Source organism: Lagenorhynchus albirostris, chromosome 4 (genome assembly GCF_949774975.1).
Source record: "Lagenorhynchus albirostris chromosome 4, mLagAlb1.1, whole genome shotgun sequence".
Taxonomy (NCBI): domain Eukaryota; kingdom Metazoa; phylum Chordata; class Mammalia; order Artiodactyla; family Delphinidae; genus Lagenorhynchus; species Lagenorhynchus albirostris.
The window spans coordinates 24,075,123-24,099,496 of NC_083098.1; the positions used below are offsets into that span (position 1 = coordinate 24,075,123).

At 37.8% G+C, this 24,374-nt stretch overlaps 1 long non-coding RNA gene across 1 annotated transcript in view; it reads right to left on the bottom strand.

Annotated features, from left to right (window-relative positions):
* Positions 1–24,374, bottom strand: part of LOC132519688 (uncharacterized) — a 34,876-nt gene that overhangs the window by 6,903 nt on the left and 3,599 nt on the right. The window contains exon 2 of the long non-coding RNA XR_009540247.1: positions 5,782–5,897. This is a non-coding gene — a long non-coding RNA (uncharacterized LOC132519688). The remainder of the gene's footprint in view (positions 1–5,781; positions 5,898–24,374) is intronic.

Below are 24,374 nucleotides of genomic sequence, written 5' to 3' on the forward strand. Positions count from 1 at the left end.
AATGAACTTTTTAGTGTAATTTCTCAATTTTTTGCAAGTTACCATTTTGAAGACCCGCAGCACTCAAATCTGTAGAAATTTTCCCATTACGCAGAGTAATTTAAGAATTGAAAATCAGGCAGTTTGTTAAACTAAATCACATTAAACATTGCATTAACAAATTAAATGAAAAGACAGTCTCTTATAGAGCGGTATTTCCCAAAGATTTTTTAGCACTAGAATCTCTTTTAAGTAAACTCTTGTGTAAGCCCAATATGTAAAGCCTGGAAAGTCCATTTGATCTGTGTAACTGTATTTTGAGTCCACATTTATGTTTACTTGTCTTAGAACATTACTAAGAATAACATTTCTAAGTAACACAAATGTGAAATTGGGGTTATAGGTAGTTGGTGAAACCTTAGCCGCCAGTCTGTTTCTATGCCTTGTTTTATTCACATGCTATCAAGAGAATTTTGCTTCATGCAAATGTAAGTAAGTACAAATAATAATAGGGTTTAAACACACATTTCAGGAGATTCTTTAACTAGAAATAGATAAAGTTGTATTCCCAGGTTTATATAAACGTAAATTATCCTGGTAGTGGAAGTTTATACATAAGCAGACTCCAGTGTGGTAAAATAGTGTATGTAACACATTAGAATGTGCATTTTTACTAAGTTTTTAAACTACACACTTTTATAAAAACAAAATTTGAATCGAACTCTTTAATACCCCTAATCGCCCACAAGAAGCTGAGTTTTGGCCAGGCATGGGTTGAACACCACTGGTTAACTGTGTAACAGTTGTGTTATAAATCAGAAGTTTTTTTCTCCCACGTTTGATGCTCTCTACCTTTTATTCCTTCTTTTGAAAAACTGTACAATTTTATGGAAGTTTGAATACCAGTGCGCAGCTCTGCTTTCAAAACTCAAAATTCAGACTTGAATAATGTAAGCTATTTAACCCACAGGATGCATCACCTTAGAAAGCTATAAAAGTGGTTTTTATCTACACTCTATACGTTTTCATCTTTATTTTTATCAATACCATATAAGCTACTGTGAGCGTTTTAGAGAATTCCATAAAGGTACTATGAGTGTGTGTATGTATATATAGCATTGTATTTAATCATAGACTAAGTTTAATTTGATATAGAAATACTGCCATACTTGTACATTAATGTCACAAGTCATAATTCCCTCCGGACTCTTTATATTTAATTCATCGGAGGTCGTAATCTTCATAGTCATAAATGCATTCAAACTGGAAATTGAACACCAGTGTTTGTTTTTCTTTTTCTTTTAGTGGGAAGTTGTCTGCTTTCCCCCTTTAGCAAAAACAGTATTTTTTATATTTTGTTAAACTGTTGACCATTTTATGCCTGTACACTATACCATAGGCATAATTCTTAGATATTCCCAAACACTCTTAGTGCCTCCTTATTTGGCGCATTGAAAGTATTGGTGTTAGTATTTCGAATGAATTATCCTTTAAAAATATACTAGCCTTAAACATTTTAGAAACAACAAGGGGGACGGAATCTTTTTATTCCTATCTTTGGGTCATGTGGTAGGTCTTATCCTCCATTGTTAGATAAGCAGTCAGGTCTGTAACAGGATTGACATAACATGACCAAACCAAGTGGATACAGAGAGAGAGAGGGGCATATCCCAGGATAACAGTTATTGTCAATAACATCAGCTATATGTAAATCTGTATATAATTTAAAATACCAACAACTATGAGGTGAAAAAGCCGTGGTGCCAATGAATGTTGTAGACATCATGGACTTGTTCTGATGAAAAATCACTTGTCGGGTTGTTGAGATGATTGGTTTTAATCTGACTAAATATGTTTATATATCACTACAGCTTGAAATAATTTAGTTCATCCTCCATAGACTTATCTTTCTTTAGGATCAGTATAATGCATATTGTGAGTTTCAACAGACTGTTTCGTCAAGGGATTAACATAGCTTCTGGCTTCCTTTACTAAAAAGATATGGCTTTGTGTGAGTTCTTGTAACCTAAATCAATTGTTGATAATCATTCCAAATTTCCACAGCAAAATCTTATGTATAAACTTATTTCTCCCCTCTTGCACATCTTCTTTTGTAAAGATCCTATTGTAGATATTTTCTGCTACCAAATAAAACTTTTCAAACAATTTGGTTTCAAGACCTTAAGTAGTCAATTTGGATACTGAAACTGTGACCCAATAAGGACATAAAACTTCTATTTCCAACTCTTCCTTAGAGTCTTTATCTAAATCAAAAACCCAATTCTGCCATTAACTACACTTCGCAGTTCTACTTCTATAGGGTCACTCATTTTCTGCAGTAAAGATCCCACTAAATCATGCTAAATATAATAGTCACGCTCTAACCAAATAGAAAAAGCTCCTGAGACCCAGTTGGCCTATGCGTATGCGCGTTATTCCTTCATGTAGCCAATGCTACCAGCACTTTGTTGAGTAAAAGGCCAATAAGTAAGGGCCTGTGTGCAACCTTTACCATCAGGAAATACATTCCCAACATGACTTGGGAAATGATAGCTGGCTGGGCTTCTTCATTTCTAGGAAAGTTTTCAGACACCTCCAGTGCTTCATAAAACCCCAAGAATTACCATAAGTCGCAGCATTTTGCAGCTCTGACTCTGTCATTAGATCATACTTGGGAAATTGGGGAAGAAAATTAAGTTCCTAAAGTTTATTCCTATAATTCATTAGACAGGACTTTATTACTTTTAATCATGGTTATGTTGGTGATTCACTCGTAGCTCAACATGTCTCTGATTTTGTGTGTGGTGCCCAGAGCATTTGGAGGACTCAGTATGTGGTGGTACAGAAAAGAAAACATCACATCAATGTTTTAAAAGCCCACTTTCTCCAATATGGTATCATGATGGTTAATGTGTCAACTTGGCTAGGGTGTGGTGCCCCTGTGTTCATTCAAACACTGGTGTAGACGTTGCTGTGAAGATACTGTGTAGATGTGATTAACATTCCAATCCATTTAGGTAAAGCCCATCACCCTCCATAGTGTGGATGGGCCTCATCCAATCAGTTGAAGGCCTTCAAAGCAAAAACTGAAGTTTCCCATCGAAGAAGGAATTCTGCCCCAAGACCGTAACATAGAAATCCTGTGTGAATTTCCGGGCTGCCAACCTGCCCTACAGATTTCAAACGTGCCGTCCCCATTTCCATAGATAGATGCACAGCATACATGGATGGATGGATGGATGGATGGATGGACAGATTCTTTCTCTGGGTCTACTCCCTATTCATTGTGGGAGGAGACATACAAGGACATGAATACCAGGAAGTAAGGACCGCTGGCAGCATCTTAGGAGGCGAGCTATCACAGAGGCAGAGTTGAGTGTTAAGAGATGACACTAAAGATGGAGGGCCTTAAGGACCAAGGAACTCAAGTGTATTGAGAATTAAGAACTTTAAAATGTCAGAAGACAAAGCCTGGAAAGAGTAGGCCACAGGAAGTCAGGAGATAGTGCTGAACCTGGGTCTATGCGTTTAGCTCTGTGTCCTTATAAATTACAAAGCTATTCAACAGTTAATTGAGACACTGTGTTTTATAGTCACTCTTACTTAATCCTCGTAATACTGTGAAGTAGGTAATGTTATTCTCTCCAACCTTCAAGTTCCAACTTAAACAGTTCCACAAGGCTTTCCCTCAACTACCCCACCCAGAGGTGCTAGCTCCTTCCTCTGAAAGTCACAAAATTGGCGAGTCTCTTCTGATTTTCACTTTGGGCTTTTGTGATGGTATATTAATTTGCTAGGGCTACAATCACAAAGCACCACAGACTGGGTGGCTTAAATAACAGATTTATGTTTTCACGGTTCTGGAGGCTAGAAGCTAGAGGTCAAGGTGTAGGCTGGTTTAATTTCTTCTGAAGCCTCTTTCCTCGGTTTGTAGATGGTCGCCTTCTCACTTTACCCTCACTTGGCCATTTCTCCGGACATGGGAATCCTGGTGGCACATTTTCTTCTTATAAGGACAGCAGCCATATTGAATGAGACCCTCACCTTTATGACCCATTTAACCTTAATTTGCTCTTTAAAGGCCCCATCTCCAAAAACAGTCATATTCTGAGGTACGGGGGGTTGGGTCTTCAACATGAATTTTGGGTGGAACAATTCAGTCCATAATAGATGGCTGTGTTTAGCTCATCTACCTAGCTATATGCACCTTAGAATAAAAACTGTCTTATCTGTCGTTAAATCAGTCACAGCCCTGGCAGGAAAAGATGGCACATTCAAAGGAGTAATTGAAGAGAGTTGAATGAAGAAACTGTTGCAAATCTGTAGATTGGGTGAAGGGAACAAACAAGGGGTGGTTAAGAACCACTAGCAACAGTAAGAAGATATCAGCACTTTTGGAACTAAGGAGGGAAATGGTGCTGTTACTGACACCCAGCAAGAGCTGTCCACCAGCAGACATTTCAGCCTTAGGTAAAAGGACGCAACAACTACCAATTGCAGACCAGCAGGGAGGGAGTCAGGTTACCTCTCCTATGACTTGCCATTGGCTAAAGACAACCAGCAGCCAGAAATAACCCAAGAGATGTAATATCAATACATGGAGGTCATCTTCTCAGGGTACATGGCAAGACAGAGAAGGCAAGAGGGCAGGTCAGACAGAGCAAACAGAGAAAATCCTTCACAGTCGTCATATTTATTACCGTGTCAAACCATCAACGAAATAAAGGGTCTGGAAGATTGGCTTGCTTAACAGCTGATCCAAACTCTTTCTAGAGTGCCATCGTGTACTTCAGAAGCTGTAAGGATAAAAAACTACATTTCCCAGACTTCCTTGCAGCTAGGGCCCGGCCCATCCTCCACTTTCCACCAGTCACATTCAAAGTCAGGAACAGTTCAGTGGAGCGGGAGGCGGAACTCTGCGAAGCATCAGTATTGTTAAATCAAGCCGTTCACTTTTAGTAGATGAAGCGATGGTTCCTGATCCTTGGTCGACAGCTAAGATGGCATATTCTTGGAGCCCACGTCTGTGGTGGCAGCTTCCTGCACCCTCATGGCGCCATGGGCACGTGATCCTGGATTCAGCCACGAGTGAGGTGATTTCTTGAACCCAGATTCCTGATTGTTTCCATGTCTGGCTCTTCTGTGGCATTGTTCTGAGAATCATTCCTAAAGGCCTATACACCTGCTAGTGATTGTTAACTCTATAGTAAATTTCTTTTGGTTTAAAATTGCTAGAGTGGCTTACCCCTGTTGAAAACTGACACGGGCCAGTTTTCCTGCCTCTTGGATTCTGGAATATATTTTTTTCTTATTCTCATATTGCGAAACTGTATAACTAAAGAAAATTGGGGGATGGTGGGAGAGGAGAGGAAAAACACTTGCAATCTGTGTTACTTCCCTTTCTTTGCCTGCAAATGTGCAGACAGATTCTGCTTTTCGCATTTACTGCTGTCATAAATATCTTCCCAGGTGTTAAGCATCTATCTGAATTATTATTTTAAAGACTGAATAATATCCCTTCAAATATTTTAAAATACTTAATGATATCCAATTTGGATACAGGTGTGGGGAAGGGAACACTGGCATATACAGTAAGTCCCCTACATACGAATGAGTTCCGTTCCGAGAGTGCATTTGTAAGTCCAATTTGTTCATAAGTCCAACAAAGTTAGCCTAGGTACCCAACTAACACAATCGGCTATGTAGTACTGTACTGTAATAGGTTTATAATACTTTTCACACAAATAATACATAAAAAAACAAACACAAAAAATAAACATTTTTAATCTTACAGTACAGTACCTTGAAAAGAACAGCAGTACATGGGACTTCCCTGGCGGTCCAGTGGTTAAGACTACGCACTTCCACTGCAGGGGGCATGGGTTCGATCCCTGGTCAGGCAATGAAGAACCCACATGCTGCGTGGTGCAGACAAAAAATAATAAAAATTTTATAAAAAGAAGAGTACAGTAGTACAGTACAACAGCTGGCATACAGGGGCTGACATCAAGTAAACAGGCAAGAAGAGTTACTGACTGGAGGAGGGAGAGGAGGTGGGAGAGGGTAGAGCTGAAGGATCGTCAGCAACAGGACACGGAGGGCAAGCTGCAATTTCACTCACGCCTGACGATGATGGAACACACGTTGGAATCTTTGAAAGTTTGCAACTTGAAGGTTCGTACGTAGGGGACTTACTGTACTACCACTGGGAGCAAAAAGTGGTACAACATTTTGTTTTTTACATTTATTCCATGACTGTTTATTGAGAATCTACATCATGCCAAGTACTGTGCAAGGCTGAGTATTCAGAGATGAACAGACCCAGTCTTGTTCTCCATAATTCACAGTCTAGTGGTACAACTTTTTTTAAAGAGCAGTTTATTGTTACAATTTTAATGTCTTGAAACTATACTTAACCATTAACCAAGCAACTGAATTTTAAGGAATTAACCCTAAAGAATTAATCAAATGTATGCACAATAATTTTAATTTATCTCCAAGGAGTTGGAAGTGTATTCAACAATGGAGGGTTGGTTAAATTGTGCATACATATGTATATAGCCATTTATAATATAGAACAATAATTTTCAAGTGTGTTCCTCTAACAAGAGAGACCTCTGAAACAAAAGGGAGGCCAAGTTTGGGAGGTCCAATGCCCTTTCACCTTGCTTTACTTAGGGTGTCTCTACTTCTTCTGTTTCCACATTGGAAGATAAGTGTAAGATTTTACTTGAAAGATAGGTTCTGCTAGTGGAAAACATCCTAACTGTTGTAATAAAAGTACATTTAATGTCATGAATGGTTTTTCCAAGATATACTGCTGTGTAAAAATTAAGGCTATGTAACTAAACATAGTATAATCCTATGTTTGTATGTAACTAATAGCACTAAAACAGCAGGATATCACTACAGATATTACAGACATTAAAATGATGATTAAAAAGATATTATGGACAACCTTAGGCAAATAAATTTGAAAATTTTATAAAATGAACAAATGGCTATTATAAAAAACTTACTACAGCTGAGAAAAGAAAAGAAAATTTGAATAGTCCTATGTCACCTAAAATGAATTTTATAATTAAAAGCCTTTTTTACAAAGAGAATTCTGGGCTCAGACAAAATCTCCAATAAATATTACCAAACTTTTAAGAAAGAAATCATGCTAATTCTACAGGAGCTCAGGAATGCAAGGTAATACACCACATCAGTAAATTAAAGGGGAAAATATTACACAATCATTTCAATTAATGCAGAAAACTGGTTGATAGATTTCAACATCTATGTATGGTTTAAAAAACAAAATTCTTATCAGCATGAAGTAAAAAAGGAAACGTGTTACAAAGACAAGAATATCTATTTTAAAAATCCATCAGCAAACATCACACTTCATGGTTGTACTGTACTACTGTACTCTTCTTTTTATAAAATTTTTATTATTTTTTGTCTGCACCATGCAGCATGTGGGCTTCATTGCCTGACCAGGGATCGAACCCGTGCCCCCTGCAGTGGAAGTGCGTAGTCTTAACCACTGGACCACCAGGGAAGTCCCATGTACTGCTGTTCTTTTCAAGGTACTGTACTGTAAGATTAAAAATGTTTATTTTTTGTGTTTGTTTTTTATGTATTATTTGTGTGAAAAGTATTATAAACCTATTACAGTACAGTACTACATAGCCGATTGTGTTAGTTGGGTACCTAGGCTAACTTTGTTGGACTTATGAACAAATTGGACTTACAAATGCACTCTCGGTTAACTATAAAATTGTCAACATGGCACAATGGCCTCTTGGTAGTATAGAGTGCAACTGGGAATGCTTCTGGATCATTGTCTGCACAATCCCACCCTGTGAGGAAGTAACCCAATAATAAATTGATCTATTGATTATATTGAGCTGCCTGCTCAGTTTCTGGTCTCAAGATGGCTTCTCAGTTCGGTGGGTACTTTTCTTTCCCTCTGTCCTCCAACACCTAACAACCACAATACCATATGTAAACCTTGATTGGGGGTAAAAAGCTGTATAAGACAATTTAGGCACAAATAGAAAATTGTAAATGGGCTAGATGATAAACGATATTGAAGAATTACTCATTCTCATGTGTAATAACAGTATTATGGTACTGTAGTTGAATAGCCTTCATCAAATGGATGCATGTGGAAATATTTAGGGTTAGAGCATCTGAAAAAATTGCTCACAATACATGGATATGTAGAGAAACAGATTTAAATAAAGCAAATTATTAATAATTGTCAAGGTAGTGAGTACTTATTGTAATATTTTTTCAACCTTTCTATTGAAGAGTTTGATAGTAGAAAATTGAAAAATAATTGAACAGAAAATTGATCTTTCTTATAGAAAGAAAGAAGAAAGAGAAAAAAAGAGAGAAAGAAGAGAGAAAGGAAGGAAGGAATGAAGGAAAGAGAGAGAGAAAGAAAGAAAGAAGGAGAAAGAAAGAAAGAAAAAGAAAAACAAAGAGAAAGAAAGAAGGAAAGAGAGAGAAAGAAGGGGAAAGAGAGGGGAAAGGAGGGAAAGAGTAAGGAAGAAAGGAAGGAAAGAAGGAAGAAGAAATAGAAAACAGAATGGTAAGAATAAATGATATACAGGAAATCCTTGAGTTCATCAGAACATGTTTTTTAAAAGCTATTAGTGTGAATTGGCACTCATTCTAAAAAACATTTAAAATAACGTCTATATGTTTGCATATATTCTTCACATCACTTTTATCAAATTAATATTTCAATCTAAATAAGAGCACAGTGTTTCCCTGGTGGCACAGTGGTTAAGAATCTGCCTGCCAATGCAGGGGACACGGACCAGTTAAAGCCCTGGTCCAGGAAGATCCCACATGCCACGGAGCAGCTAAGCCCATGCACCACAACTACTGAGCCTTCACTCTAGAGCCCGCAAGCCACAACTACTGAGCCCGCAAGCCACAGCTACTGAAGCCCACGTGCCTAGAGCCTGTGCTCTGCGACAAGAGAAGCCACCTCAATGAGAAACCCATGCACTGCAACGAAGAGTAGCCCCTGCTCGCCACAACTAGAGAAAGCTCGTGTGCAGCAATAAAGACCCAATGCAGCCAAAAATAAATAAATAAAATAAATTTATTTAAAAATAAATTAAATAAATAAAAGCACAAAATAATCTTCCTTATGAAGTCTTTTTTCTATATATTTTGAATAAATAATACAATGACATAGTTCAAAACACAAAAAGTATCCCTTTCACATTGCTTTTCCAGATGTGCACTGATAAGCAAATTCATATGTATTAATGCAACTTATAAATTTCAGCTGTTGTTAATTATACTTTTGTTTTTTCCCCGAGATTATATATGCATATTCCCAGCAGCTATGAACTTTTGTTGTTTGGTGGACATCGCCCCCTTGTGCATAAAACCGAATCTACAAGGGAAGTCCTGACAAAAAGTGAAATAAACTTACATGACTGTTCTTTCACAGAATTACAACTGTAAAAGTTTCTTGAAGCTATAGCTTCAATTACTCAGTTCTGACCAGCCCCCAAATATTCACCCTTTTCTTTAAACCCTCATTGAAAGTGTCCCTACACTTGCCTTAGTGATCTCATACGTATTTTGTGATTTTTGGTTTCCAAAGAAATCTCACATCCATATTTTGTTTAATTAGAACAGGAGTTACTGCCCTCCTTTTCTATTGAGATATAATTCACATACCATACAATTCACATTTAAAGTGTACAACTCAATGGTCTTTAGTATATTCAGAGTTGTGCAACCATCATCACAATTTATCTTAGAATATTTTCATCACTCCGAAGAGAAACTTCCTACCTGTTAGTGGTCACTACCCATTTCCCCAACCCTACTTGCAGCCCTAGGCAACCTCTAATCTATTTTGCCTCTGTAGATTTCCATTTTCTAGACATTTATTATAAATGGAATCATACAATATGCTGTGTGGTCTTTTGTGAATTTCTTCTTTCACTTGGCTTAATGTGTACAAGGTTCACCCATGTTGTAGCATGTATCAGCACTTCATTCCTTTTTATAGCTGAATAATGTTCCATTGCAGGGATGCACCACATTTAATTATCCATTCATCAGCTGATGGGCATTTGGATTGTTTCCACTCTTTGGCTGTTATTAATAACGCTGCTACCAACATTCAATTGTCCTCCTTCTACAGTTGCAAAGATGGAAACCTTCTGAGCTGAGACGATCCCTCAAAGGCTTACAATAGGAGGAAACAATTGTCTTCTTTGCCCATTGCCAACACCACCCCAACCACAGTATCAGTCACCACACCTGAGGGCTCCTCTCATCCGCAGTCTCCCCAACCTTCCCCGAATTCCTGTCACCGTCATCTCCAGTTTTTTAACCTCCAAATGATCATCCCATCAGCTATCACCGTCTCGCCCCCTCTCCCTTTGCCAAGCCTTTCCTCTGGTTCTCTGAAAAACCTTATCTCCACTTCATGCCCAATTTGCCTTAATGGAATGTCGGCTCCCCTGAGGAGACCACATGGAACTATCTCCCGGCCCTGGGAGCAGGAAGTGGGTTCCCTTCCTGTCCAGCACTGCTCCCTCCTCCCAAATCCCTAGCAATTTAGCTTAAGACACCACTCTTCTTGTTGCTATAATCTAGTGACTCGTGGTCACCCCTTCTCCTTCAGTGGTCACTCCCTCTTGCCTCACCCCCACTCCACCCCATAGATCACTGTCTGCTCTTTCCTTTTTTTTTTTCAGTGCTCTGGGTGACTTTAATATCCTCCTGAGCAGTGCATACGGAACACTAGCCTCTCTCAGCTCCTTGAACTCTAATGACCTTTTCCTCCACCTCCTTCAGCCATCCACCACCAAGTTTCCACCCTACATCTTACAGAATCAGACCAATTCACCAAACGAACAGTTGACAGAACTGACTTAATTCTCGTTACCATTAGTAAAGTTTACAATCATATCCCCATATCGGATGGGGCAGATTGAACAGCTTTTGATGATTTCCTGTGACATTTTAGTTAGATAGTTTCACTCAGCTTTTAAGGAATGTGTGGTTCAAGTCTGCTCTAACTCCCTGTTTTTGTAGCTGAAGAAAGATGGAGAAGAGAAGACAGGGAGACAAGTTGGAGAGGGGGCTGGGCAGCACATGGTTGGTCAGACTGATGGCCAGGGCGGTGGGAGAGACCTCCTCAGGAAGAGAAATGTGTTACTGACACCCTCATACTATCAATGCATGTTTTGTGATATATTTTGATTGTAAAGACTTCTTATTAACATGTTTTTATAACTCTCAGTCTTTTTTCTCTACCCATATAATAAATGTCCCTCTTTATTAAGTCCATTCTCTTCTCTTCTGCTCCTGCCTTCATTTAATCCTGTATCTTTTCTCACCTGGATCGCTGCTGGGGATCACCTGGCCCCTCTGGGCTCTATTTAGGGCTCCACTCAAGCCTCTCAGGTGCCTTTTGTTTACGTCTGTTTTGTATTGGAGCATAGTTGGTGTACAATATGGTGTACAGCATAGTGATTCATAATGTTTGAAGGTTATATTCCATTTATAGTTATTATAAAATATTGGCTATATTCCCACCCAAGCCCTGCCTCAGAGTCTGGGATTTAGCGGACATGGGGCAAGACAGGAGACACACCTAAATACGCATTCTGAGGCTGCCAGAGCTGCCTATAGGTTAGTCCAAGCACTTAGGAAACCTGGTATTTGCTAATGCTCAGCATTACGTTCCTTAAAATCCAGGAGGTATTTTTTCCAAGACCTATTCAACAGTAGGTCTTGGCAGAATAGACATTAGGTGTGATTAATTGGATAGATTGTGTGCCGTTTATGAGATGAGATGCCCTTGAGGTTTGGAGACAAAGTTCTGTATTGCCATGTTAAGTCTGAGATAGGGTTCTAAACATTCTCAAAGCAAAGACAAATAGGCTGTTGAATGTGACAAAATTTCAGAGAGAGCACAAGGATCGAGATATATGTCCGGGAGTCCTCACAGTATAGATATATAGAGAGTCCTGGAAATGGATGAGGTCACCCAGGGAGAATGTGCAGTTAGAAAAGAGAATTGGTCTCATGACTAAGCTCAACATGTAGAGATCAAGCAGAGGACAAGGAGTCTGCAAAGGGGACTGAGAAAGAACAGGTACTAATGCAGGAGGGAAACCAGAAGTGTGTGGTCTTAAGAAAGAAGAGTATTTCAGGAAAAAGGCAGTGGTCGAAAGTGTGAAATCCTACTGGGAGGTAAAGTGAGAACTATAAGTCGCTCATGTTTGGAAATTAATCAACTGGAAAAATCAAAAGAGAAATTAGAAAATATTTGAACTAAATAGTAATGAAGATATGACAGTCCAAAATCAATGATCCAAGTATTCATCTCTATAGATTACAAAGAAACCCAAATTAAATTCAAACATGAGAGACTTACAGTAATTTTTTAGTTACTGATTTCTAGCTCAATCCCCCTATAGTCAGAGAAAATACTTTGATTTAAAGTATTTGAAATTTGTCAACACTTCCTTTCTGACTCAGCATAGCCTCAAATTTGGCAAATGTTCTATCTGTTCTTGAAAAGAATGAGTTTCTACAGTTGGTAGGTGCAATTTTCTACGTATATTAATTAGGCCAAGTTTGTTAATCATACCAATCTTACATCTATCCATACTGATTTTTTTTTAGCTCCTTGTTGTATCAGTTTCTAAGAAAGGAATCTGAAATTTCCCACTTGATGGTAGATTTCTCTAATTCTTCTTATAACTTTGTAAAAGTTTGCTCTGAATATTTTGAGGCTTTGCCATTAGATGCCTACGAACTTAGAATTTTTATATTTTCTTGGTAAATTGACCCTTTTATCATTAGGAAGCGTTCCTTTTTATTTCTAGTAATGCTTCTTGTTATTATAACTATACCAATTTTCTTTTGGTTAGTATTTGCAAGGACTATCTTTTTCTATCTCTTTCCTTTGAACCTTTGAGAATACTTACATTTAAAGTGTATCTCTTGTAAGTGGCATTTAGACTAGTTATGTTGTGTTATCCAGTCTGACAATTTTTTTTTCTAACTGGAATATTTAGTCCCTTTCTTGATATCTGCCTTGGAGCCGAGCTGACATGTCCCTGGGGATGTGCCTGGCTTTGAGAATTACTCTTCTGAACCTGTGTATTCTTTCTCCTCATTCCCGTGCTTGACTTTTCCCCTCACCAAAGAGCTGGGCACACAGATCCTGTTGCATTAGTTCTTTAATTATGTGGTGTGGAGCTGGGACAATGGGCCCTACAGCGTGCTTGGAGCTCTGCTTCCCAGCGGGGCGGCGTAAGTTTGCTCCAGATGCCCATTCCTCTGCCAGATTCCTAACAACAGAACACATAATACCTTGTTGAGGAACTAAAAAGAGGTTTTCCTCTTTAATACTAGTCATTTAACATCCTCCCTTCTTTCACTGAAGAAATGACAAGGGATAGTCCCAAATTCCAAACCCCTTTTTTCCCCTCTCTAAGACCACAGAAGCCACAGACATGGGCAAGCTCACAAGCTAATATAAGCTATTTTTCTTTTCTTTAATCTCCTCCAACATTTGGTGGTTCCCAGGCATGTGCTTAGCTCCTACGTAGCCTAGGAAAGTAATCCTTACTTAAACAAAGTCATGTATGAAATAGAAAGTAAATTATTTTGTTTAGTATCAATAAAACTTTATTTCAGTATACTGAAGAACTCTGGCTCACCCTGGGAATGGATAAAACTTGTAATTATAAATGCATTTTAGCCAAACATTTACCCTTTTCTGGACAGACAACATGCAGATATTTATTTAGACAGCAGAAATTTTAGAGAGAAACTGATTTGGGGGCACTTGGGAAGTATCGATTTTGTGTCCTGATGACATCCTTTTGTTTTTCATTGAAGGGCACCTGCTCCATGCAGAAAACCATTTTTGAGTCTCTGTCTCTAAATAACTTTTTTCTCTTGGTCTCAATTAGCTACGAAAAATCATATTCTCAAGGCCAGAATTGTGCACAGGAGAAAAATTAAACACTGTATTACTGAATGTGGTTTAGTGGTGTGTAGTAGGGGCTCAAAATAACAGTGGCTTGCACAACAGAAGTTCATTTCTTCCTCAAGTAAATTGCACTCATCCTTCACTTACATGGTTGCACGGGAGGATGGGAAATGCCTTCCTTACTCAGCATGGCCACGTGTCCAGCTAAAATGAAAGCACTGGATAATGGTAGTTAAAGAACAACTCTTAGTCTGTCATCATCACACACTTTAAAATACTTTCTTGGAATTCCCTGGCGGTCCAGTGGTTAGGACTCCGCGCTTCCACTGCAGGGGGAGTGGGTTCCATACCTGATCGGGGAACTAAGATCCCGCATGCTGCGTGGCACAGCTAAAAAAACAAAAACAAACAAACAAAAAAGACTTTCTCAGGTAACAGCAATATAGGAACTAATGGAGGCACTAACCTTTTGGGTTTTCTTTAGAATTAACCTTCTTCCGCAATTGTGTTTATAGATGTGTATATGTACATCTTGTGTGTAGTACTTATCTAACTTTTTTCTGCAGAGAACCTCATTGCATGCATATATAGTGAGATAGCCTAAATAGCATTTTATCAGCATTATCCTTATAGAAGCAAACTATTATTAACACAGTTCAGATAAAATGGATGACTTCTTTTCCTCTTGAGAGGCTGAATACACAAACTGATCATATATGACAATGGAACTCTGACCCACAACCTGTGTAGCAACCAACCTGAGAAGCTAAACCACAAAAGCCTCTACGGCAATCTGCCCAGAATGATCAGGACTTGGTCAGTGACTGCCAACTTCTCTACTTTTTGCCTCAAACTCAGGACCTAGTCCACATCTAGCTTTTCCATGCCCACAATCTGTAATCAGAACATACCACTATAAAGATTTTCTACTCTGCCTAGAACAAGTGATGGTCACTTTGTTTGTTCTCATTTGGGTGGTCTTCATTCATTTCCACACTCATAATAAGCTACCAGTCTCGAACTATAGGTTTCATCTTTTACTCCAATGCAATTTGGTCTAATTAATCTGCTGTATCATACATTGGCTGTACAGTGCTGTGCAAACCACTTTACCTTCTGTGTCTGTTTCTCTTTCTGCAAAATGGGGACAAATATTACCAATTTCACAAGAGCTAATGTGAAGGCCAAATAAGTTAACACATGTAAAACACCTGTACTAGGACCTAAGTTTACGTCTTGTCTACCCTGAAGATTGTGTAGTGTGTGTTTGCGTGTGTGTGTATATGTATGCATGTGTACATATGGGTATATAAAATCATTTGAAATTAGTTAAGTAAAATTAGAAGATGAATTTATTAAAAGTACATCTGGGCCTTCCCTGGTAGTGCAGTGGTTAAGAATCCGCCTGCCAATGCAGGGGTCACGGGTTCGATCCCTGGTCGGGGAAGATCCCACATGCTGCGGAGCAACTACGCCTGTGTGCCACAACTACTGAGCCTGTGCTCTAGAGCCCGCGAGCCACAACTACTGAGCCCATGTGCCACAACTACTGAAGCCTGTGCTCCTAGAGCCCGTGCACCACAACGAAGAGGAGCCCCCGCTCGCCGCAACTAGAGAAAGCCCGCACGCAGTGACGAAGACCCAACACGGCCAAAAATAAAAATCTAAAAAATAAAAAGTAAGTAAATAAAATTTATAATAAAATAAAATAAAAGTACATCTTTCTCTCTCCAAAACATATCATATATGTTTGTGGCAATGGTAGGGAAGAAAAAAATGCTTTTTCCTTCTACCATCTTAGGTTCTCTGGCTGAGGCCCTGCAAAATTAGACTTACAAAAGATTACAAGAGAAAACCAAACAATTGATTAATGTGTAGTGCACATAACGCAAGAGAAACCTCAATGAAGAGTAATTCAAGGGGTAGTTAGAACTTAGGCTTCTATAGCGTCTTCACAAAAGAACAATAAATTTGTAGAGAAGTGACAAGGCAAAGGACAAGGTTTTAGGCTTTCAAGGGGTGTAAACTGTGGGAAGGTAAATATATGGGGGAAAGCGACGGAGTAAGGTTTGTGCAGATCCATCTGGGTGCCAACCTTCTATCTTCCTCATAGCTATAAAACTTCCCTGGGAGAGGAGAGTTATGACATTCCTCATTTTTCAAAAGTTTCTGCTTTTAGCTCCAGGAAGGCTTCTTTCTGCATCTGTTGATTCTCATTTGCTTCCAGCTCACAATAATCCTCATGCCAAAGTGGCATATTTTAGAGTGGATATTCTGGTCTCCAACACCACCGTGAAACTATGACACTCTGTGACACTCCCAGTCCTCCATTGTTCCCCTCTTCTTTACAAGTGTTAGTCCTGCATCTCTGAAGATACCCCATACCCGCTTCTGCTTCCCCCTTTATCCTTAACAGGCATTTCCCCCAATCAATCTCTTGCATGTCTGATCCTGTCTTGGTGTCTGCTTCCACGAGGGCATGAACACGATATGTAAATAAAATGCCAACCAGCTGAAAGATACAATTACAATCACAATTTCCACCTTAAGGTATCGAGTTGGAATCAAAGTTGCATAAGATTTACCGGTTTGGGCTCCCCTGGTGGAGCAGTGGTTGAGAGTCCGCCTGCCGATGCAGGGGACACAGGTTCGTGCCCCGGTCCGGGAAGATCCCACATGCCGTGGAGCCATGGCCATTGAGCCTGTGCGTCCAGAGCCTGTGCTCCGCAACGGGAGAGGCCACAACAGTGAGAGGCCCACATACCGCAAAAAAAAAAAAAAAAGGATTTACCAGTTTCATAAAGGAAATTATAGCATAATGAAAATAACTACTTCATTGAGAATTTAACTATAACTCCAGAATTAAAATTCGATCTATTTCCAAATATCATGGTACATCAATTCAAAATACTGAAAGAACTGTAGAAGAAAATTCAATGGTAAAAGAATTTTGATTTTAAGTGCTCACCAAAAGGAGTGACAAAAGTGACAAGTAGGAGTGGCCTGCAAAGGTTACAGAGTTTTACAAACTTGTTACAAAGTCAAGGTCCCTGCTCTTTAATTCCTGATTCTCTTACAAAATAGTAAGTAAATGGGTGATGCCTCCTTTGACTTCCGTCCTTCTCTTTTATGTCTGAATGTGAGACTTACAAAATCTCTACTTCCTTCCTCTAGCTAGGCTCTGAAGTAGCCTATCTTCTGAGGGCAGAACCAAAAGTTGTGCTATTTTAAGAATGCAACTCAGTGGGTCTCCTGACTCATAACCAAGTCACAGGATTTCCCCACTTACATACCCTCTGGGGCATTTACTATGGACAGAAGATTAAGTTCAGCACTTGTGAAGAGCATCTATTTTGAGAGAAGTCAAAAGCTGAAAGAATTTTTTAGAATTTATAAGATACTAAGTTCATATCTCCTTTCATGATTCTTACCTAAAGAGGTAAGAATCTAATTTTCAAATGGATGAAATTAACCCCTGGCTCTCACAAAAACATACTTCAAATACAACTTACCTGAATGTATTTCCAATGCAATTGAGCTTAGAATTGACCTTTGATTAAATTTAAACTGTAGATGAAAATTAAAAGGATCAGAGTGCTTGAATGGGAATATTAGTAGATTTTTTAATAAAAAAATTAATCTTCTGTGACACAAATAGACTGTAGACAGTTGCTGGAAATGCCAATCAACGTTTTGCATCTATAACTCTTCCTTTTAAGAGAACCTGCCTCCCATCCTGGCTCCTGCTCAAGAGGTAGTCCTAGGTAACTATATTGGTATCTAGTGGCCCCGACCCCTATTAACACCAAATGAACTTGGGATGAGCACCTGATCTAAACTGGGCTAATCTGTCTCCCAACACCAGGAGTTTGGAATTGAAACACTGATAGTAATCCATGAGATACTACAATGCATAGTCAACTGGAAACTTGGCAGACCATATACATTGTACTTAATCAAGAGCAGTGAAACCAAGAGAAAGTAGAGAAAGCCATTCTAGAGAGACGCAGGAGAATGACAGAAATATATACTACAGTGGTTACCAGCATGGACTTCAGTTGAATTTTAGTTCTTCCACTTATTGTAGAATAAAGAAAAATTAACCAGTTAGGAAGCTACATGATAGTCCAAATGAGAAGTATCTATAATAATTAGGGGCAATGGTGTGTAGGGAAAAATATGCTTCAATGAAAACTATGACTTGTCTAAAGCCTAGAGGACAACCCTCCGGGTTTTCTGATTCTGCAGCAGTTATTTCACAATTCTAAATCACAAATAACTGATACAAATGCAAAATAATTCTTGCCTATAGCAATGCAAATACTGTCTTGTTCAGCAGAGAGTAACTTGACTTTCTTTCCCCACTGTGGAACTGGTTTTCCCTCCTTTGCACATTCACCATTCCTTTACTTCTCATAAATTTATGCGTTTTTGACTTCTCCTTTGAACTGGTTGTAACATCTCATTAATTTCCTCATTAACTAGTTAAATAAAACATACATTTAATATGCATTCTTTTTCATATATGTATGAGAGTCATAATTTTACTTTTTTGAAAAAAATTTTTAGACCGTTTTGAAAGTCTTCCACCAAGATGCCCTGTGGATTCCCCTAACAGGACCAGGTAAACTTTGCCATGAAAAAGTGCACCTCATGGGGAGTTTAAGTCCATGTCTGTCTTTTCTTGGCTCTCAGAGGTGAATCCAAAGCAGCAGATTTGCTGCTTTTCTATTTTTAATTTCCCTATTAATTTTGTTTTGGTTTGGTTCTTTTGCATCTGATCAATTATTTTCCATTAGTGGCAGCAATGACTGGCGATTTGGTTTTGTAGTTTGACCATTTGGTGATTTCCCTAAAAGAATTAGTGTTTTCTTTAAATTCCTTGAAATTCAAGGGCTACAAACCATATAAGATCTCATAAAGTTATTTTAATAAAAGCATTTGAATGCTAACATTTAATAAGCTAATTATAAATAATTGTTACCCAATTTTTTTATACAACTTAAAAATTTTTATTTATTTTTGGCTGCGTTGGATCTTCGTTGCTGCACGCGGGCGAGCAGGGGCTACTCTTCGTTGCGGTGCATGGGCTTCTCATTGTGGTGGCTTCTCTTTGTTGTGGAGCACAGGCTCTAGGCTCGGGTTTCAGTAGTTGTGGCACGTGGGCTCAGTAGTTATGGCTCTCAGGTTCTAGAGCGCAGGCTCAGTAGTTGTGGCACACTGGCTTAGTTGCTCTGTGGCACATGGGATCTTCCCAGACCAGGGCTCGAACCCGTGTCCCCTGCATTGACAGGTGGATTCTTTTTTTTTCCTTTTTTAACATTTTTATTGGAGTATAATTGCTTTACAATGTTGTGTCAGTTTCTGCTGTATAACAAAGTGAATCAGCTATATGTATACATATATCCCCCATATCCCCTCCTTCTTGCATCTCCCTCCCACCCTCCCTATCCCACCCCTCTAGGTGGTCACAAAGCACCAAGCTGATCTCCCCATGCAATGCAGCTACTTCCCACTAGCTATCTATTTTACATTTGGTAGTGTATATATGTCAATGCTACTCTTTCACTTCATCCTAGCTTACCCTTCCCCCTCCCTAGGTCCTCAAGTCCATTCTCTACATCTGTGTCTTTATTCCTGTCTGGCAGGCAGATTCTTAACTACTGCATCACCAGGAAAGTCCCCATTACTTAATTATTAAAACACCAAGACTTCAGATTTGGAGCAGACTCTCAGCTAGTAATTTACTAAAAATGTCACAGATACTCTCTTGAATTTTCATAGCTGTTCTCACATGCCCATACTACAAAACTACACATTAGGAAAACAGAAATTTCATTGTGAGAATTTAAGCTGATGCTCAGAAGTGTCATACATAATGACAGTTCAGATAAATGTCTGTAAATTTATATACTTTAAACAAAGCTTTTGTGGGCCATCTGAGAAGAAGAGTTGGAGAAATAAATGAGAACTCCAATTAGGTAAGAATATTTTATGTGACAGACCTTACACTAATAAATAGTTGTCCTCTACCATCTCTGTGCAGTAGAGTTACCTACAGATAATTCTCTTTGGAGAGGATACAGATACCCCAGGACTATGAAGATTCTGATTCATTTTTTTCTCTCTCTGGTGCATGTTGATGTCTTTTCATCCTTGCACTTAGCTTATAATTGTGATATGCCTTGACTAAAGATGAATAAACTGAAGTTTAGAGAAAAAAAAAGCACTAGTGTTTTATAGAGATCTATTTCCTGCTGAGTGAAAGACAAAAGAGTATTGGGCTTGTTAGTCTTTTGTTTGTCTGTTTATCTATTTCGAGTGCAACTCAATTAAGAATTTTCTGACCACCAGGAAGAATAGCTCTTTAATACCTGGACCAGAGACATATTGTGATGTTTGTTTATTTTTGCTTGACTTGTGGCTGAAATCTTAGAATTGAAACTGTAAGTGCTCTCTATGTGGGTCTGCAATTCAGAAAGACCTTTACTTTTCATTGTGTTTCTTCATTGTGTAAGTGTGTAATGCTTTCCCATCTTAGGGTGTTATTGACTGAATAGGTTAAAACTCTTAAATTAAGCGATCTTGTTCTGATTGGCTAATAGAGGTAAATAAGCACTTACATGGATTAAATATTCCTAAAATTCCCAGAAAATAAACTTCTAATACTTTAAATGTGCTAGAATCTAAAAGGAAAGAAAAGTATTCTTAGCAAAACTAACAAGTGACTTTTTAAGAAGCCAAGCTCACAGAATATAGATGAATCTTTGGCAGACAAAACTAGTTTAATATTTTGGTTTAATAAATCCAGCTGTGCCTTTTCTGATTTATCACTGTTAAGGATAATGCAAGCCTACATTTTACTCTAGTTGGGAATGACCTTCCTAAATTTATACTGGCTTATTGATCAAATAATCTAGCATTACTTCCACTTAATGTTTAAGATTAAAAATATATAAATTTGTGCTTAACTAAATTGAATTATTATTCTGATTTTCAATAAAAGTTACATTTTATAGTATGTTAGATTGAAAATAATTTATTTAGGTAACTTAAAACCTTAGGCTTATATAATTAATTCCCAGATGTTCATTGGATGCCTAAATTATCAATATTTCTAAATCATGGAATGGAAACATTGATTACTGAGCATGATTTTCAGTTTATATGCTTCTGTTTTGTATTTTAAATGCTACAAAGAGGGTACTTCTTTGGGTCTGTTAACGAAGGTGCTTATTTTTGCCACTGTGAGAAGCCTTATAAAGGATGTGTGTGGCTATAGAAAGTTGTGTTCCGTGTATTCATAAGCTTTGCTAGTCTGCTAAAATGCCATATATCATACAGTTCACAATTACTTACCCTGTAGTTTTTGTAAAATAAAAGTTACTTTGGTTAAAAGTTACTATTAATACAAATGATTGAGACCATATACTTAAAAGCAATAGTTTCAGAGAAATACAACTGTGTACCTACTTTTGTTTTTCAAGGAAAATAATTTTTTCGTGAAGCAGCCATTCTCAGGGTTTTTGGTCTACAAACTCCTTTGCACCACATTTCCACCAGCAACGTGTGAGTGATTCATTTTATTGGTATCCTTACCGGCATTCGGCGTTGTAATTCTTTTTAATTTTAGCCATTCTGTTAGGTATGAGGTGACATCTCATTGTGGTTTTAATTTGCATTTTTCTAATGGCGAATGCTTTTGACCTCTTTTGATGTGCTAATTTGCCATCTGTATATCTTCCTCAGTGAAATGTCTCTTCATTTATTTTCCCAGTGTTCTAAATAGACTGTTTGCTTTTTTTCCTGTTGAATTTTGAGAGTTCTTTATATATTCTAGACACTCATCCTTTGTCTGATATGTGTTTTGTAAATATTTTCTCCCACTCTGTAGCTTGTCATCTCACCTTCTTGACAGTCTCTTATAGAGCAAAAGCTTTTAATTTCGTGATTCAATTTATTAATTTTTCCTTCCATTGATCATGCTTTTGGTGTCAAATGTTAAGAACTCTATGCCCAGACCTAGATCCTTAGCATTTTCTCCTATTTTTTTCCAAAATTTTATAGTTTTCTGTTTTACATGAAATCTACTATCCATTTTGAGTTAATTTTTATACAAAGTGTCAGATTTAGGTCAAGGTTCCTTTTTTTCTTCCTGTGGACATTTCTCCAGGACCGTTTGTTGAAAAGCCTCTTTGCACTGAGTCTACATGTTCATTGCTAGTTTATTAAAATAGAGTTGATTTTTGAATGTTTATTTTATATCTTGAAAACTTGCAGAACTCACTTATTAAGCCTTTGGATTTTTTGTAGATTTCTTGGAATTATCTAGTAAATAATCATGTAATTGACAAATAGGGACAGTTTTATATTTCCTTTCCAGCACTGTATTGAATATCAGTGGTGTGAGCAGAATCATTGCCTGTTTCTGATCTTAGAGGAAAAACATTGTCTCACTAAGCATCATGTTAGTGGTAGGTATTTTAGATGCTCTTTATGGAGGAAGTCTCCCTCTTTTTCTTCTTCTGAGAGTTTTTATCATGAAAGGATGTTGAAATTTTGTCAAATGATTTTTCTGCTTTGCTTGATATAATCATGTGAGTTTTCTTCTCTAACCTGTTAATATGGCAGATAATATTAATTAATTTTCAAATATTGAACTACTCTTGCATCTCTGGAATAAATCCTATTTGATCAGGGTGCACAATTCTTTTTATACATTGTATAATTGTACTTGCTAATATTTTGTTAAGGATTTTTGCATCTATATTCATTAAGGATATTGGTCTTTCTTTTATATAGCATCTTTGGTTTGGTATCAGGGTTACAGTAGCTTCATAAAATGATTTGGGAAGTGCATCTACTTTTTTTTTTTTTTTTTTTTTTTTTGCGGTACGCGGGCCTCTCACTGTTGTGGCCTCTCCCGTTGCGGAGCACAGGCTCCGGACGCGCAGGCTCAGCGGCCATGGCTCACGGGCCCAGCTGCCCCGCGGCATGTGGGATCTTCCCGGACCGGGGCACAAACCCGTGTCCCCTGCATCGGCAGGCGGACTCTCAACCACTGCACCACCAGGGAAGCCCGTATCTTCTTTTATGGAGGAGACTGTGTAGAATTTGTGTAGAATTGTGTAGAAATATATGGTAGAAATCTCCAGTAAAGCCAGCTGGGCTTGGAGATTTCTTTTGGGGAGTTTTTAGGTTATGAATTTAATTTCCTAAATAGTTATAAGGCTATTCAAATTATCTATTTCATATTGTCTGAGTTATGGTAGATTTTATTTTTCAAAAAGCAGTCTATTTCATTTAAGTTGTCAAATTTATGTTTGTAGTATTCCCTTTTACCCTTTTGATGTTTTCAGGGTCAGTAGTCATAGATCCTGTTTCATTCCTAATATTGGTGATCTGTATCTTTTTTCTTTGTCAGTTTTCCTAACAGTTTGTCAATTTTATCCTGTCAAAGAACCAATTCTTTGTTTTATTTTGTCTGTTTTTCTGATTTTAATTTCAATGATTTCTGCTCTTGCTTTTATTATTTCCTTTCTTCTTCTTACTCCATATTTTGCTCTTCTTCTAGGCTTCTGAGATGGAATCTTAGATTTGAGACTATTCCTTTTTTTCTGAATGTAAGCATTTAGTACTATAATTTTCTTTTCAGCACTGCTTTAGCTGTTTTCCACAAATTTTGATATATTGTATTTTTCATTCAGTTCAAAGTACTTTTTCTCTTGAGACCTCCTCTTTGACCCATGGGTTATTTAGAAGGGTGTCATTAAGTTTGGAGATGTAATTTTTGGTTATTGATTCCTAGTTTGATTCTACTGTGGTTGAAGAACACTGTATAATTTCAATTCTCTTAAATTTGTTGAGGTTTGTTTTATGGTTTCTCTTGGTATATTTTCTGAAGGTTCTCAAAAAGTATGTATTCTATTTCTGTATGGAATGTTCTATAAACGTTAATTAGATTCTCTTGGTTGATGGAGTTGTTGAGTTCTATATCTTTCCTGATTTTCTGCTTAGTTGTTCTATTAATTATTAAAAGATACCATAGTCTTCACCTATAATTGTGGATTTTTTATTTCTCATTTCAGTTGTCAGTTATTGCTTCTGATACTTTGCAGCTCTGTTGTTTGGTGCATACATGTTTCAAATTGCTATGTCTTCTTGGCGGACTGACACTTTCATCATTATGTAACGTTTTTGCTCTTTGTAATTCCCTTTGCTCTGAAGTCTACCTAATAATGATATAGTCACTCTTGTTTTCATTTGAATAACATTTGAGGGATACATCTTCCCATCTTCTTACTTTCAATCTTTTGAGCAAAGGGACACCAAATTTCTTAACCACAGCTTTGGCTACAGTTAATTCATTTGAAAATATTTCAGGAGTACTGGTGGTTATAATATTTGGGTT